The sequence below is a fragment of the Papaver somniferum genome, unplaced genomic scaffold (genome assembly GCF_003573695.1).
Source record: "Papaver somniferum cultivar HN1 unplaced genomic scaffold, ASM357369v1 unplaced-scaffold_23, whole genome shotgun sequence".
Classification (NCBI taxonomy): Eukaryota; Viridiplantae; Streptophyta; class Magnoliopsida; order Ranunculales; family Papaveraceae; genus Papaver; species Papaver somniferum.
Genome location: NW_020633263.1, coordinates 437,452 through 455,722, shown reverse-complemented (window position 1 = coordinate 455,722; position 18,271 = coordinate 437,452). Strand labels below are relative to the sequence as shown.

General features: G+C 40.7%; 1 long non-coding RNA gene across 6 annotated transcripts; it reads left to right on the top strand.

The window, feature by feature from the left end:
• Positions 1-2,256: 2,256 nt before the first annotated feature.
• LOC113340782 lies at positions 2,257-14,414 on the top strand. 6 transcript variants are annotated; one of them, XR_003355640.1, is made up of 9 exons: positions 2,257-2,549; positions 2,721-2,781; positions 2,846-2,947; positions 3,977-4,087; positions 4,182-4,303; positions 4,537-4,691; positions 4,821-4,873; positions 13,792-14,015; positions 14,276-14,414. It is a non-coding gene; the product is annotated as an uncharacterized LOC113340782 (long non-coding RNA). The 6 variants fall into 6 exon arrangements; XR_003355644.1 differs by lacking the exons at positions 13,792-14,015; positions 14,276-14,414 and having other exon boundaries at positions 2,721-2,767; positions 4,821-4,994; XR_003355643.1 differs by lacking the exons at positions 13,792-14,015; positions 14,276-14,414 and having other exon boundaries at positions 3,977-4,068; positions 4,821-4,994.
• The last annotated feature ends 3,857 nt before the right edge of the window (positions 14,415-18,271 follow it).

The following is an 18,271-nucleotide window of genomic DNA, read 5'->3' as shown; positions in this document are numbered from 1 at the left end:
AATTGGACATGATACGACAACGCTTATAGTAACATCCCAAAAGAAGAAATCAGGTATAATATATACAGAAATAAAATGAAAATGATGTGTATGCTCGAGGTTATAGAATTACCTTAGCTTCATACTGCAAAGAAATTTTTTGTTGACTCTCTTCAGTGCAACTTTAGAAGGTACCCGTATACAATTTAACAAACCAAATTACTGGCATGAGAGAAGAAAGAATAGAAAAAAATATCATGTATCACTTTTACAAAGTATTTTAGTAAACAGAACACGGTATAACGACATTTTTAGTTAAGAAAGGAAACTAACATCACCTGGTCAGGCATTAAGTACGTGGGAAAAAACTTGAAAAACTGTTTTATTACTTAACTGTTTATCTTTTTGCTTTTCTCAACTTCCTACATTTTCTCAAAAAATAGAATAGTTAAAGGAGATTTCGAGGGGGGGGGGGGAGTTTATTTAGTTAAATAGGTGTCAAGAAATAAGGAGGGGCCACATACATCGACCACATCGTAGCCGGGGCGATTATCTTTTGGTACTCTGCTTCTCTTTGTAGTGCGATCTCTACGGACATCAAGTTGCATGATCACATCCTCTCATTATCCATTTGAACCATATAAATTTGTTTTCTTTAACAGACTCAAATAAAATCTCTATCTTGACGTACTTGCGACCTAAAAAGCAAAACAGTTTTGAAAAAGTGGGGTCTAACAACCACACCCAATATTTCGCATAACAATTTGTATGGACTAACTCCAATATATTTTCAAGAGAATGAACTAGACAGTCAGACTCAATCTTAAGAAAAGTATATCCAACAGTTATATCTCAATTTCTTAATTCAATCTGCAATCAAACAAATAGGAATTTGTGAGCCCGATTGAATATAATAAATAAATTGGACGGTATCAAAAACTAATATCCAAGTCAACAACCAAAGGTGGGATTCACAATTGATTGAACTTACGCACAACCTGTGATATTTCAATTATATAGAAAATGTAATGCGAAAAAGAAACAACACAGACACCAAAATTTTGTTAACGAGGAAACCGCAAATGCAGAAAACCCCCAGGACCTAGCCCAGATTTGAAAACCACACTGTATTAATCCGCTACAGACACTAGCCTACTCCAAGTTAACTTTAGACTGGAATGTAGTTGAGCCCTAACCAGTCTCACACAGATCAAGGTACAGTCGCGTTCCTTACGCCTCTAGAACCACGCCGGATTCTGCGCGCTTGATTCCTCTCACCTACAACTAAGAGTTGTTACGACCCAAAGTCGACGATTTGATAAACCAATCTGTCTCACACAGAAAAGTCTATTGGATAGATAAATTTGTCTCCCACATAAATACCTATGAGTTTTGTTCCATCTTTTGATAGATCAAAGTGCACAGGAACTAATTGATAAACCAGACTTATATTCCGAAGAACATCCTAGTAATATCAATCACCTCATAATAATCTTAATTGTATGGTAGCGAAACAAGATATTGTGGAATCACAAACAATGAGACAATTGTTTGTGAATACTTTTTATCTTGCTTATAGAAGATTAAATCTCGAGCAAATCTTAGAGAAGATAGTACTCAATACGTTAGAAAATAACAAGATCATAACACGCAACTACAGAGAAATAGTTGGGTTTGTCTTCACCGTCCCAATGAAATCTTTAAGTCCTTAACCTACATGATTTTGAAAAAATCTAAGGTTAAAGAAGAATCGACTCTAGTTGCAACTAATATCACACATGAGGTGTGGGGATTAGGTTTCCCAGTTGCTAGAGTTCTCCTTATATAGTCTTCAAATAAGGGTTTACAATCAATGTTACCTTGGTAACAAAGCATTCAATATTCACAGTTAGATGAAACATAATTAGACTCAAGCTAATACACTAGTGGAAAAGAGGCTATTTAAGACTAATGTAACAACACAAATACCTAATGTCTCAAAACCACCACATGTCGAATGTGTCGTTGACTAAAGTCAATTTGTCGTTGTAGTTGGTATTTAATTGACTTTTACAACGACACAAATAATTTTGTTGCTGACTAAAGTCAAGTCGTCGTCGTGGATGGAATTTCGTTGACTTATACAACGTCATTTGAGGAGTATAGTTTCTATAATATATATATTTAATGGTATGGTCAGGATTTACTCTTCCCATATACGTGGATGGCTAGAGATGAAAGATATATCTCACATGGCCTTATCTATACCAAATCTTCAGAGAGAGATGCCATTTTTCTCTCCGCTCGACTTTCTCTTACTTTTATTTTACCTCTTTATCTCTCACTAGCTTATCAAGCCCATTTTTTCGGCTCTTCTTTGAAGATCTTAATTTCAACACATGTAAATTGATTTTCCATTTTGATTTTGGTATTTCTATTCTTCTCAATTGGGTTTTCTCTTCTTTTTTTCCTGGGATGTTTTTCTATTCTTCTCAATCGCCTCTATTTAACTTAAAAAAATCTAGGGTTTTAGTAGTGAAGAAGATAAAGAATATGGGTCACGCTAATGTCCGGAGTTCCCATCGTTTTTGGTAAAATCAGTAACAAACCCTTAATTTCTTACTTTTTTGTGATTTTTTCTCATATTCCATAAAAATCTGAGGATCTTTCATTCACTGTATTTTTTTATATATAACATAATATGTGTAACATATGTATTGATCTCTGAAATATTTTTTGTGTTTTTGTTTTGGGTGATTCAGATCTTAGAATCGGCTGTGAATGAAGCTAATTAGCCTGGGGTTTTGAGGTGCTATTATTCAGGTAGCTAATAGATCGATCTTGTAGTTCTTTTCAAAATCTATGCTAATAGATCGATCTCTTTCAGGTAGATAAAATTGAACTCCATTCAGGGTTCTGGTGATAATGGTGTGATGGTGGACCTGGTGGTGAGGAAACTGAAGATTAAAATCCTGAAAAAAATAAAGGGGTAAATTTTTTTATTGTATTCTCTATTTCACTAATATGGTATGGCTGATTTGTTGGTTGGTAGCATTTGTAGATTAGGCTACACTATGATATCCTAATTTTATTAGTACAATGTCTAGGATAAGACATCAATATTGTTTTTTGTTTGATTTGTCATTCGTTTTATGGTTTTGTAATTGGGTTGATTGTTGGTTTTAATTTGGATCCAGTTATTTGATTTTAGATCTATGTGGCCACGTTCTCTTTAGATTTCGTTGGATGTCAGTCTCGGGGTATGAATACATAGTGTCACAAAAGAGTTTTCTTTTTTTTTTTGAAGCAAAAAAGAGTTTGATGGTTATAGGTTACTAAATGGATTTTACTTTGCTTGTTCTAAAGCTCTAAATAGAAGTGTGTATGATTTCATTTAACAAGTTTGAGTTTTTCCTTTCTGAATATCTTTTGTGCGGTTAAGGGATGTAACAAGCTTTTGGAAATGAGGCATTTTTAGGTGTTGTTTGGATACGATGTCTTTAAGATTGGGGAGATTATATTCCTAGTGGTTTGGATTCTTTTATCCCTGAATCAATTAGACTTCCAAGTGTTTGACGAGCTTATGATTTCCCATCTAGTCATAAAATTAAAGAGATTAATCCCTCTCCGTTGATAACAAATGAAGAGTGCAGCATGCTCTTTCTCTTGTGTTTCCTTGTTGTTTGTTCTTATAAAAGTTGTTTGTTTGTTCTTGATGGGAGATATAAGAATGTTTTTTTTTTGTTATTTGTACTGCCAAGTTTTGGAATATGTAAGGTGAAAGTGTACCTCAGATATGCACTTGGTGAATGTACTGGTTTAGACAGAGGTCTAATTTCTATTCCTTATTGCATTACTTGTAATGATATTAAGAATAGTGAATTAGGTGACACCTGGATTCAACTGAAGTTTCTTTGATATATGACAACATGTGTGTTTCTACTTGGATAATTTTGATAGCTTTGCTTTCTATAGTTCAGGTTTGAAGCATAAGTAGAAGTTTTCTTTGTGTGTCCAGGTTTGAGCTGTTTGACTAAGCATTTTTGTACATTTTATTTGATGTAAATTGATAACTGAATGGGGAACACAACTATGGTGCCAAAGATTCATGTAATATATAACTGGAAAGGTTTTTACTCTTTCCTTTCATTGTTTCTGGTTTATTAAATACTTTAGGTACATAATCTAATAATTGGTTTGTTTTTGTGTTTTTCTGTAATCAGGAAGTTTATGGAAAGCAGACGGAATATTGTCTTATATGTAGCAAAGATATCTGGTTGCGTGAATGACTTGACCATGATATCATATTTCATGGGATTTCAGATAGTATTGCAGGCTCTTCTAGGTGAGAAGTTTATCTTGATTTTATGAATTTTAAGGAGATTAGATTTTGAGGAGCACAAGGTACCTAGTTGATCACATTTTCCTGTATATATATATATATATATATTATGTTACTTATAAGTATTTTTATTTTTCTGTTTACTCATCCCACTCTATCTTACGAGTAGTGAAGTTCACGAGATGTTAGAGGAGTTGCTTGTTTGAGAAAATAAACATTGATTCTAAATCATGCAGGTTTTCCCCTTCTTGTTTGTAGAAGATGTCAATGGAGGAGTATGAGAAGGTACTTGAAGAGGAGAGAAAATTTCTGGTTGCAGTGAAGCCTGGCGAGAGGAAGGTTGAGTTAGACAAGATGGTTGATTATGTACGGCTGCTTTTACTAAAGAAAGGTAAAGATGAAATTTTCATCAGGACGGTGGGAATTTGCCTTCCGTGAGCTCTCTCTGATGACATACGTTCCACCTTGACTTATTTCGTGGTTCATATTATTTTCTGATATGCATCATTGTATCTGTTAGGGCTTCGGGGAAAAAAAAGAGAAGATAATGGTTGAGAGGAGAGAGTCAAAAAGGTACTACATGTTATTTATTTTTCTATACCCTTGTTCATGTTTTTTTATCCACAGGATGTATCATTGACAACATAAACCCAGTTTTTTCAACCATAATGACACTAACTTGACTCCCCTAATATATCTCGACGTCTCTGTTGATGGTGGTTGTTAGACAAGGGGTAAAATTATAAAACCTTACGCATAGCATGACGTCACCGGTGACGCTAAACACATTTATTAGAACATTTAATGCACTTATGTAAAAAATTACCAGGGTAACTTTTTTCAAATTCTAAACTAGGTTTCGACACACAAAACCCTAAGCCGCGCAATCGTTGCGCATCATGGCCACTATGCCAAAACCAAAGCCGCACAATCGTTGCCGCATCATGGCAACCATGCCAAAACCAAGCTGCACGATCGCTGCGCATCATGGCAACTATGCCAAAACCAAAGCCGCACAATCGCTGCGCATCATGGCAACCATGCTAAAACCAAGCCGAACGATCGCTGCGCATCATGGCAACTATGCCAAAACCAAAGCCGCACAATCATTGTGCTTCACGGCAACCGTGCAAAATTCGAGCTGCACAATCATTGCGCCACACGCGCCATCGACACATGCCAAGCGATGCTTGCGACCTAGCATGCCAAGCCGTGCAAACCTAGGGCCAAGCCGCCACACGCGCCATTGGTACATGCCAAGCGACGCTTGCGACCTAGCATGCCAAGCCGTGCAAACCTAGGGCCAAGCCGCCACACGCGCCATTGGCACATGCCAAGCGACGCTTGCGACCTAGCATGCCAAGACGTGAAAACCTAGGGCCAAGCCGCCACACGCGCCATTGGCACATTCCAACCGACGCTTGCGACCTAGCATGCCAAGCTGTGCAAACCTAGGGCCAAGCCGCCACACGCGCCATTTGCAGATGCCAAGCGACGCTTGCAACCTAGCATGCCAAGCCGTGCAAACCTAGTGCCAAGCTGCCACACGCGCCATTGGCACATGTCAAGCGACCCTTGCAACCTAGCATGCCAAGACGTGCAAACCTCGGGCCAAAGCCGCTATGCGCGCCATTGGAACATGCCATGCAACACTTGCATTTTGGCATTGCCACCTGCACCCGATGCACAACCTACAGCCAAGGAATTCCACACAAGCCATTGGCACATGCCATGCAGTCCTTGCACTTTGGCATGCCACGCCTACATCAAAGGCCACAATTCCTCTCAAGATGCAAAATCTCGACCGTCGAAGGTCGCCACTGAGCCGGCATATCTCTCAAGCTCAACTTATCAAACACCAGCGACATGCTACACGTTTTCCATGAAAACACTCAAGACATCAATACATGTCACAAACTGTGGGATACGCTTTAAGGTTTTGGTTTGGCGGTTTAAAGCGTGCGGCATACACAAATGCCCGTTTCAAGATAGTGTATTAAGAATAAAGCGGTTAGTAAATGCAGGAAGTAATGGTGAAACGCTCTTTCATTATGAAGCATCAATTCCATCAAATTCCATCAATACCAGGCGTTATCACCTCTTCCCATTTAACTCATCCATTTCTTTTTCTTACGAGGCCAGAGTACGTTTCACTTAGACTTGTATAAATAGGTCTTACCTATTTCCACCAAGACAACAAGTTTTGGTCAGGAGAAATACAATACTCAAAAAGGAAACTTTGCTAGCTTTCCCAAAAACTTTCACCTTCTGATACAAGTCAATTAATACTCTTTCAGAACTGTTATGGTCTTAACACTCTCTTCGATTCCCTCCCTAAACCAGCCCTTCTCCTCCTCTTTGTGACCGAAGCAATCCGGAACGACCATTTCTTTGTTTAGGCCGGAGTTTTACAGATTGACCTCTCGAATCTAAAGTACTCCCGTGCAGTACATTTGTTTAGGGATTAGATCTGTTTCTCACTCACTTACCGGAATTACCAAAATCGATAGAAACGATTTTCACCCATAAAAAATTGCCGACCACCGTGGGAGGGTTGATATTTCGATTACAATGTCAGTTTTCAATCCTCGATCTCATATTTCGATCCAGGCATCAGGACAGCAGAAGCAAGCGATCTGTTCAGGGATCCACAACTCGACTACCAGACAACCTGGTTACCAGTCGCAAACCGCAAGAGAGAATGGGGACTTCACAGAAACCGAAAGCAGACGATCCAGTCATCAAAACGACAGGGGACTTTCCACAATCGCCGTGGTACTTACCCACAAAACTTGATCTCACACACGGAGGATACCTTTTTCATCAGGAGACCCAGAAAACTGAGTAAGTCTAGATTGGGCGAAATAGACAATTCATTATTTTAGGATTCTCGACGAAAACCGTCATACTGTGCTTATCTTGTGACAATTACCGATACACACTTTCATAGATACAATATCCTATTCACAAGTCATAATCAGAGTAATACTATTAAAACCATTCATTTCAAAATAATCCAATATCCTCATAAAATACGAACTGTCTATCAAAACCAGTCAGACTCTAAACCAAGCACTTAGGGTGCCTTTCAAACAAAAGAAAAGAAGAACCTAAGAGAAAGTCTGGAAAAGACAGAGAAAAGTCAGGGGAAGTTTTCCAACAATGGCTTGCTCTTATTGGAAAGAATCTCCTTTTCATTTTGAAGTGACGCCCTCTTCAACTTTAATTCCCTGGACAGCTTTGCGATTTCCGCTTCTTGCTTCTTCACCGTATCCTCGGAAGGACTCTCCACCGCTTCGGCCAACAACTTTTCAACCTCAGAGAAACTCTTAACAAACCAAGGAGCATTGAACTCGAATTTCATGCACATATCACGATGGAACCTCGAGCTTGAGATTACATCCCCAGAAACAGTATCACCAGTCACGTTGCGCATGTCGTCAATAGAAGACAGAATTTCCTCCACACGTTTAACTAACGCGTACCGACTAGTGATTTGCTTGGTTGTGGAAATATGGACGTGGTTCTCCCACATCTTAGTATATAATTCTGTGTGTCTGGATGGCACGCTGAATCCTCCAATAAGCACGTGATCCCGATGAGGAGCCAGGTACGAGGGATCGAAAAGGGCGCCCGCGACTACATCAGCGACTGAGAAAGGACTCCCAACAATAATTGCGCCTGTGGCTACTGGAGTGCTTTTCATTGTCTGAACAGCAATGACGTTCTCATTTTGATACACATCCATCTCAAGATCGCCCGGTGCGACTGCTACAATAAGAGACAAAGCTGCATATCCACCAGTCTTTGTCTCAGGGTCATCCTGAGAATCAGCTTCCTCCTGCAACGCCACGGATTAGACACTTCCCAAAAAAAAAGTGTGGGGGGGGGAACGTGTGGCTTACCGATTCATCTTCATATCGAGCAGATGAGGATTCGACACTACTATTGGAAAAATTACTCTCACCATCGCCGGACCCTGAGCTTTCATCCTTCCCAGCTTCCCCATCGACATACTCAACATCACCACCCTCTGTCCGAGGGAGGGACGTTTTCCGGCTAGTGGCGATCTTAGTGAAAACGTTTGTACTGTTGAGACCCTGGACGAGATGCAAGGACAGATATTCAGAATAGAAATGAAGACATACGCGATCTAATCAAGGTCAAGAAGAAAAATCATACATACCCGCATGTTGGATGAACTAAAGGACGGTAGAGCTGAGGAGTCTGACTGGAAACCGCCTGCACGATTCTTAGACCTTCGCTCCTTCGCCTGAGGACTATCTGCACTCGAGCTAACAGATTTTCGCTTGGCTGAAGAAGGATCTCTCAGTAGTGGATGCTCCGCCAAAACCGCGGGAGAAGGCTTACCGTGGCGATTTTCTACCACGTCATTTACAAACCCGTGAAAAGCAAGAAATTCATCTTGCCAGAATATGTTATACTTAGAGGTTGTTGATGGACTTCGTTCTGTAAGCAGGAAAGGGAGACTTTTTCCCGGCTCCAGAACCGTAGCATCGAGAACAGTTAGCCACGAAACTTATGAAACAACCGGCTGGCAAACATGTGGGACCCCTTGATCGAAACCCATATGCCTAGCCTCCCTATCAATGTTGTAGGATAACACTGTGCAAGATCCTCGAAAGAAAGACGACATGTGACCAGGAACGCAACTTCGCATAAACGTCATCTCTCCAACGCTCATATCCGCTTTGTCAGAACGGAACCCATGAACGAAAATTGATCGTATGCGAATTATCAAGGAAGCTAACCAGGTTCGAACCAACCCTTGGACGCCTATTCGACCAACGCAGTATTCTGGAGCCACCCCAAGGCTCAGGGAGTACCGCCAATGGTTTTGGAGCATACTTTACGAAATGCTCCCACAGCCACGCTTGAAGAAAAGCGGCATGAACATACGAATCCATTTTCATGTAACCATTCGAAGCGCGCATATCTGAAACCAGCTGATCCAGATGCGTGTACAGGGAACCAAGAAACAGGCAGCCAACAGGGAGAACGACACCTTTCGCCAGCTTTACGGCAAATTTGATAAGTTCTTGTCTTATCTCTTTCTTGCCCGAGCCGTCGTCGAAGATATCTCTGGATAACCAAAGAACCAGAAACATCGCAACATGGAGAGGACTATTCTTCTGATTCGGCTCCAACTCATTCGGAAACCACTGGGATACCCACCAGCCATAGAAACCTCCCGTCTCGTTCTCTTGCCGAACGAATCCTTTGGATTTCGCAACCATAATGGCGTGCATTTCTTCTTATTCTGCAGACAACTTGATATCGAGACTACCTAATACTGGAAGATTCAGCAAGGCGGCCAAACTCTCCAAGGAAATAATCATTTCACCCCACCTGCATATGGCCGTATGAGTGTCTGGACACCATCTGAAAATAAAAGAAACCAAGCCCGGAATATCTTTCCTGATCTGAAGAACCGCGGAAGCCGCAACAACATCAACAATTTGCGCCTTGGTTAAGCTGGCCCTCACGCATCTCTGTCTCAACATAAATCACATCCACTTCTTAAGAAGACACAACGGGCTTACACTAGTCTTAAAATTAATAGGGGAAGCGCGATACTCCTTTCTCTGAATACAAAACCTTATTACACTTCCTGGACGAACCGACCGAGCCTCTCCTTCACTTTCAGAACCAGTCAAGAGAATCGACACATACTTGGGATGATTTCTTCTAATTGTAGCAGATATTTTGAAGAACTTATCATCTATGCTTGGCTTGGAGTTTCCCACATCCTTCGGCACGGCAGAAATTGTTGACATCCTAACAAAAAACTCTCTTACGCTGATTTCACCTCCGAGACAACTGCAAAAGAGCAATACGAAGAAAGATTATCACGGAAAGTACATGGAAATTATTTCATCAGACACAAGAGAGTCGTACCGAACGCAATTCCAAAGTCATTTTTTCGCATGCAAGAGAAATGGGGACTGACGGACTATGCATCACCACTTCACACAGTAAAGGGTTTGCGCCCAGCCGAATGGGCACGCCTCACCAAAGGGAACCACACACGGCCATATCAGAAAAAGGGGAAACCTTAAATGTTAATTTTCACGGGAAAGGGATAATAATGCTCATGCGCATCTACTTCACACAATAATTGGGACGACGAACATCACTATAGCATCCGCGCCTAAATTCCACTACAAGTTCATGCAAAACATACCTACGGCTGAGATTCATATGAATTCGTACCAACTCAGAATGATAATATTTCTACAAGTTCGTGAAAAGGCACGCCTACAACTAGGTTTTTGCACCGAAACAAAAAAAAAAGGGAGACAAGGAAGAACTAATTTGAGAATGAGAGAGGAAGGCATACCTGGAATGCTAGCTCGCCTTACCACTTTGTTAGGGCGAAGGTATGAAGAAACAAAGGAGTGAAATAAAAGGAAGACGACCCCTTTTATAGGCGTGATATTTGAGACTCCAAATAAAGGAATGACTCCCTTTTCAAAGCCGTGCGTGGAGAAAGGCAGTCGGGCCCGCAATAACAATCTTGGCCGCTTCCAAAAACGCACGCACCCTCCTTGCTAGAACCAGTCCCACCAAGCACTCAATCCGCGCCAGCTTCCCAATCTGCGCCACACCATGCTTTCCAACGCCATGCTCTGCCAAACGGCCCACGCCCATTCCAGGCTCATTAATTCTGACAAGTCCCTTTCACACCCAGTCTATGCTAACATCTCCGCCTAGCGCTCCAAATCCTGACCACAAAGACATATAAACGACTGTGATTTATACAAAGCTACCAGATGCAAGGATTGCGAATTCTACTTACATCTCGAAAAAAGGTCAGAAAAGTCTCCTTAGCCCTTTTTCACGACTTACTGTCTCAGTTCTATCCTCGTCTGTCACCATCTTATGCTTACCTTGCAACAATACCCCTGTTCCAAGCTAAGCAGGGGACTTAATGTTGATGGTGGTTTTTAGACAAGAGGTAAAGTCGTAAAACCTTACTCATAGCATGACGTCACCGGTGACGCTAAACACTTTTATTAGAACATTTAATGCACTTATGTAAAAAATTACCAGGGTATCTTTTTTCAAATGCTAAACTAGGGTTTCGACACACAAAACCCTAAGCCGCACAATCGATGCGCATCATGGCAACTATGCCAAAACCAAAGTTGCACAATCGCTGCGCATTATGGAAACCATGCCAAAACCAAGCCGCACGATCGCTGCGCATCATGGCAACTATGCCAACACCAAAGCTGCACAATCGTTGCGCATCATGGAAACCATGCCAAGACCAGGCCGCATGGTCGCTGCGCATCATGGAAATTATGCCAAAACGAAAGCCGCACAATCATTGCGCTTCACGGCAGCCGTGCCAAATTCGAGCTGCACAATCATTGCGCCGTTGGCACATGCCAAGCGACGCTTACGGCCTAGCACGCCAAGCCGTGCAAACCTAGGGCCAAGCCGCCACACGCGCCATTGGCACATGCCAAGCGACGCTTGCGACCTAGCATGCCAAGCCGTGCAAACCTAGGGCCAAGCCGCCACACGCTCCATTGGCACATGCCAAGCAACGCTTGTGACCTAGCATGCCAAGCCGTGCAAACCTAGGGCCAAGCCGCCACACGCACCATTGGCACATGCCAAGCGACGCTTGCGACCTAGCATGCCAAGTCGTGCAAACCTAGGGCCAAGCCGCCACACGCGCCTTTGGCACATTCCAAGCGACGCTTGCGGCCTAGAATGCCAAGCCGTACAAACCTAGGGCCAAGCCGCCACACGCGTCGTTAGCACATGCCAAGCGACGCTTGCGACCTAGCATGCCAAGACGTGCAAACCTAGGTCCAAGCCTCCACACGCGCCATTGACACATGCCAAGCGACGCTTGCGACTTAGCATGCCAAGCCGTGCAAACCTAGGGCCAAGCCGCCACACGCTCCATTGGCACATGCCAAGCGACGCTTGCGACCTAGCATGCCAAGCTGTGCAAACCTAGGGTCAAGCCGCCAATCGCGCCATTGGCACATGCCAAGCGACGCTTGCGACCTAGCATGCCAAGCCGTGCAAACCTAGGGCCAAGCCGCCACACGCGCCTTTGGCACATTCCAAGCGACGCTTGCGACCTAGCATGCCTAGCCGTGCAAACCTAGGGCCAAGCCGCCACACGCGCCATTGAAAAATGCCAAGCGACGCTTGCGACCTAGCATGCCAAGCCGTGCAAACCTAGGGCCAAAGCCGCTACGCACGCCATTGGCACATGCCATGCAACACTTGCATTTTGGCATTGCCACTTGCACCCGATGCGCAACCTACATCCAAGGCATTCCACACAAGACATTGGCAATGTCATGCAACCCTTGCACTTTGGCATCCCGCGCCTACATCAAAGGCAATAATTCCTCTCAAGATGCAAAATCTCGACCGTCGAAGGTCGCCACTGAGCCGACACATCTCTCAAGCTCAACTTATCAAACACCAGCGACATGCTGCACGTTTTCCACGAAAACACTCGAGATATCAATACATGTCACAAACTGGAGGATGCTCTTTAGGGTTTTGGTTTGGCGGTTTACAGCGTGGGACACACGCAAATGCCCGTTTCAAGACAATGTAAGAATAAAACGGTTAGTAAATGCAGGAAGTAATGGTGAAACGCTCTTTCATTATGGAACATCAATTCCATCAAATTCCATCAATACCAGGCGTTACCACCTTTTCCCATTTAACTTATACGTTTCTTTTTCTTATGAGGCCAGAGTACGTTTCACTTAGACTTGTATAAATAGGTCTTACCAATTTCCACCAAGACAACAAGTTTTGGTCAGGAGAAATAAAATACTCAGAAAGGCAACTTTGCTAGCTTTTTCAAAAGCTTTCACCTTCTGATACAAGTCAAGTAATACTCTTCCTGAATTGTTCTGGTCTCAACACTCTCTTCGCTTCCCTTCCTAAACCAGCCCTTCTCCTCCTCTTTGTGACCGAAGCAAATCCGGAACGACCATTTCTTGGTTTAGGTCGGAGTTGTACAGATTGATATCTCGAATCTAAAGTACTCCCGTGCAGTACATTTGTTTAGGGTTTAGATCTGTTTCTCACTCACTTACCGGAATTACCAAAATCGGCAGAAACGATTTTCACCCATAAACAGTCTCACGGACGGCCACAGAATCAGAATGCCCTTCTTTCACATATTCTTGACTCCTTCGATATTTTCTTACTTGATAGTTCTTTTTCATGTTGGTAACTTATTGACCAGACGTGTCTGTTTTTTTTTTTGAATAGAACTGGGTACTTGGATTGTTAAGATTGCAACTACTGAGTGCAATCATTTGTGTCTTGTTTAGAGTACTTTACTCAAGCTCATTTGTGAACTGGGTGTTATATATAACATTGAATACATGTCACTTGTTTAAATACTTCTCTGTGTTTGAACCATTGCTTTACAAGAATCCCATATTAATCTCTTTTACATATTATTTACCTTGCAGTTTACATGGCTAGACAGTGTCAAAGTTCTACAGAGACATTGTTGTTTGGCCGCAGAAAGAGGTCGAGGAACTTTGGTTCAAAGAGCCAACACCAGTTCAAAGGCAGGATATTTCAGTCCTCTTATCCGTATGCAGCTCAATAACCCTCCATGTGTGAGATTATAGGGGATGAGTTGCTGCTAGAGATAATTTTTCATATGCAGATGGTTAATGGTGCTAATTAGGTATATCTTTTACTAATAGCAAGTATTATAAATGAACGAATATTGAAAGTTGAAACTATGTGAAGGGTATAAGTACTGGTGATCCATATCTTTCTAAAATATCATCCTGATTCTTGATACTTTAACTCATCTAGTAGTAAATGGTGTTTGTATGTTAGACTTGTCTGATTGTTATACATCTATATAGTATATTCACTTTTCAGTGATTATTTCGCACTTGTTTTATACTTCTGTGATGTTGAACCTTTTATTTGTTGTAGGTGTGTCGTTCTGAAACTGTTGGTTCAGTTTGTCGTCCGTCAGGATCTTGCAGTTATTTTTATGAGAACTAGAACTTAGATATGACTTAGATGAAACCAGGACTTTTATTATTTATTTATTTTTGTAATTTTGAACTAGTGTAAACTGAATTCAGTTATGAATTTTATAACCAATATAATTACTTTTATTCAAATGGCCTTTTGAATTTATAAATCCAAGTTTTATTTCAGGTTAATTTGAGTTTAAGTCAGATTTATTTAATCCCAGTCTGAAAATACTGCAGTCAGCTGGATCTGAGTTGCAATTCAGTTGATTTTTTTTAAAATATAAAATTAAATCTACGACGTAATCCATATGTCCTGCTTAGCGACAACCGAAAAGTATCGTAATTCTTAGTCAACTAGAAAGCGTCGTTCCAGAAAAAGACACTGAATCTACGGCACTTTCTGCAGCAATTTAATAGTGTCGTATAAGTCGCTAACACGACACTTTCAAACTATCTTAAAACGGATTTTTTCCACTAGTGATATCTTTCAACCGTTAGATCGAACTTATCTTGTTACACACAAATGAAAAGTGACTTCATTTACATATGAGTAACCGTACCTAAACGTGTACACTTTTGTTGGCTCAAAAATAGTTAACCGAAGTTAGTCATATATACACTTTCATATCAACCTTGTTCATCTTAACCATAACTAGTTCAAATGACTCCAATGAAACTAGTTCTAGAGTTTTTCAATTGTTTATATTCTCATAGAAGTATACAAGACACAGTTGAACGAAAAACGATTTTGATTCACTCGAATCAACTCATGAACATTATAGCCTCAGTTTGCAAAAGATTGCATTCCTTATTATATAAGTGTATTAGTTCATGAACAAACCGATTTTAGAACATAACCTACTCAAGTATGCATACGGGTACGCATACCTAAGTGGCCAGACCAAGTTTGGGTTCGCAAGTATGCGGACCCAAACTCAGTTAAGTCCCGAAACTTGAAACTCACACCAGTAAACATAGCGGTATTCATATTAATTTCCCGGGCTTTGATTAACCAATTAACCAGTACGCATACGGGTATGCATACTATGGTTCCCGGACTTGGAATAACTTGCAACAGTTAGCATACAAGTATGCATACTGTGCTATATCCAGTCATGATTATTTGTTCTAAACTCCCATTTCAATCATTGAAACATTCTTAGAAGGCGAAAATAGCTGTCTCACACAAACTATAAGCTTCAAATCGATTTTCAAGTGATCGAATGATCAATACGAAACATTCCGAGTCTACATCAAATGACTGTCTCACACAATCATGTAAGATGCTACAAGGCGATTTTCACATGATTATTTTTTTACATTCGTCAATAATATAAGATGAACTTGGTTAAAGAGAAAGCTTACCAACACATATTTCAAGAAATATGTTGCGATTTAAACTCAACTCGAAATATCAAATGTGTATAATCGAAGTCTATATAGCTATACGTCTTTTGTCTCAAATAGGAGATAAAGTAGATAGACTTTTGAGTGATAAATGAGTTGAAGTCTCCACATACCTTTTGTTGATGAAGTTCCACAAGCTCCCCTTAGTAGTTCTCTGTCTTCAATAGATGAACGTTGTGAATTCCAAATCTCAACTACACTTTCTATCATAATCCGAGACTTAGCTATAAGTAGACTGAAAATCAATACTTATAACTTTGACAACTAAACGTGAGAAACAAGGTTGAGATAGCAACGCTTATAAGTTCGACTGAACAGTGCTCTAACAAGTTTAAACAATGATTTCCTAGTAATAAGCCAATAACTTCTGAAGTTGTAGCGCTTTCTAATTTGAGTCCCCATTTGGTAAATGAACCACTTCTCTGCAGCAACATTCTGAATATCAACAGGGTAATTGTAGTCCCAAGCGATATGTATATAAATAACATGATAAACACCACTCAACGTATCATACATATGAAAGATCTATCGACTTAGTCCTCCCTCATTCATTGGAAGGAAGATCAGGTTATGAATGGAAACAAATTCACCATCATTGGACGAAAAACTTGAATTATGCCAAACAACCATACTTGGACACTAGTTTCTCTTCCACCATGGGTGCACTATTATGATTTTCTTAATAGCCGGATTCAATAAGATAAATGAAAATCCTTCACATTGACAACCTAGTTTTTTTGTGAAGTTTGCTTAGGGGTGTAAATTTTGCCCGGCAGTCCGAGGCCCAGTACCGTCCGTCCTGTCCCATGACAGCCCATGGGTGACCGTGGCCCTTTACGGGCTGGCCCGACCTAGCCCATTTAAATAAGAGGCGGGCACGGGCCACAATTCAAATTTTCTTTCCCGGCCCAATATCCTCCCTATTATCCCGTCAATGCTACCCGCCATGTTAGCCCGCCAGTGTTATCCATTTACCTAGCCTAAGTGACTGTTCTCATTTGTTTTATCCTAGAATATACTTGGTACGTATACTAAATACAGTCAACCATCATAGTTTTCATATGTATTTCTTAACTTTTATTCCACAGGAGTCTAATTTTGTTAACCATATAGAGAAAATATTGGGCAAAATCTAAGGCAGTTTCCTTTCCTGATGATTCAATTCAGGAAAAATTATAGGAAGTTTTTGGTTCATCTTATTCCCATCTCAATTCTCGTATTTGATTATTAATTTTAAGTAAAACTTGTGTATTATTACTACTTTCTTTTTATTTTTAACAATATATATGTATAATATATATTTGTTTGTAATATTCAAGGCCCTCCCGGCCCTACCCGTCCGAGCCCAAATTACAAAACAGGCTTGGTTAGGCCATGTGTACTAACTGTAGATAAATAACCCTGCCCACCCGGCCCTTTTAATTTCATGGATAAGAGATGTTCCGGCCCGCCCCATACCGTCCCATTTAATAAATAGGCCGGGCTTCCCGGCCCGGCCCAATTTACACCCCTAAGTTTGCTAATATAAAATAATCGCCCACATTAGAAGATAACTTAAATGAGGAAAATAAAATCATCTCAAAAATGCAGATGATAGAAAATAGGCCTACTTGTTTAGAAATCCCAGTGATCACAACCTCGTAATCTACATTATCAATTATGCCTGACAGATCTTTCGTGCACATTATCTAATCTAATGAGAGTGTAAAGGATGAAGGGGATTTATCCTGTAATGTTTGGTACAACCCCCGGATCAACTGGGCTTCCCTACTCGGATAAATGTTTGTTTGTTCTGATTGAACATGCATGTCTTCTGGAAACCAATGCAATATTTCGAATGAAAGTCACTAAGACAATTGAATGTGCCTTGAGGACTACGCTTAATTCTTACGTATTACTACTCAAATTTAAATTTATAAGTTCTCCATCTTGTACATACTTGATATTTTTGATTATTTTTGCAGTTTTTAGGAAATAAAGGTTGAAGGGCTAAAATACGAAATTTTGCTGGTAAAATGGAGGAATTGATGGGCTACGCCCAAAAAGAAAAAACATGAATAATTATTTTATTAGCCTCTTTGTTTGGACATGAGGATGTGGTAAGCATGTCATGACGTGCGTATAAATGTGGAAACCATTTACATGATATTAATTAAATACCCAGTTACGGGTGTCTCTCCCTTCACTGGAGAAGGAATTCGCTCATTCATTCCAGGTAAAGTTATAGCTACTGTTGTTTCACGCAAACACATTAAATGCTTGGATAAGTGTGTTTCACATGGCCATGGTTTGGGGGTCCTGGCTTTCTCCACTTTAGGGGAACTTGGTGAGGACACTTTATGTTTTTTCAAGCGTCTGAAGAACTGCTTAGTTAGTAATGACGCTAGTAGTGGTTTTGGTAGTTTTATTTTTCATAAATTAGGCATAGCTATTCAAAAAAGGTGTTGGAACCCAGCTTGTTGCTAGATTGCCAACAAAAAACTTTGTGTATTCCCTTAATCATAACTTGAAGTTATTATATAAAAGGTATTTGGAAATATTT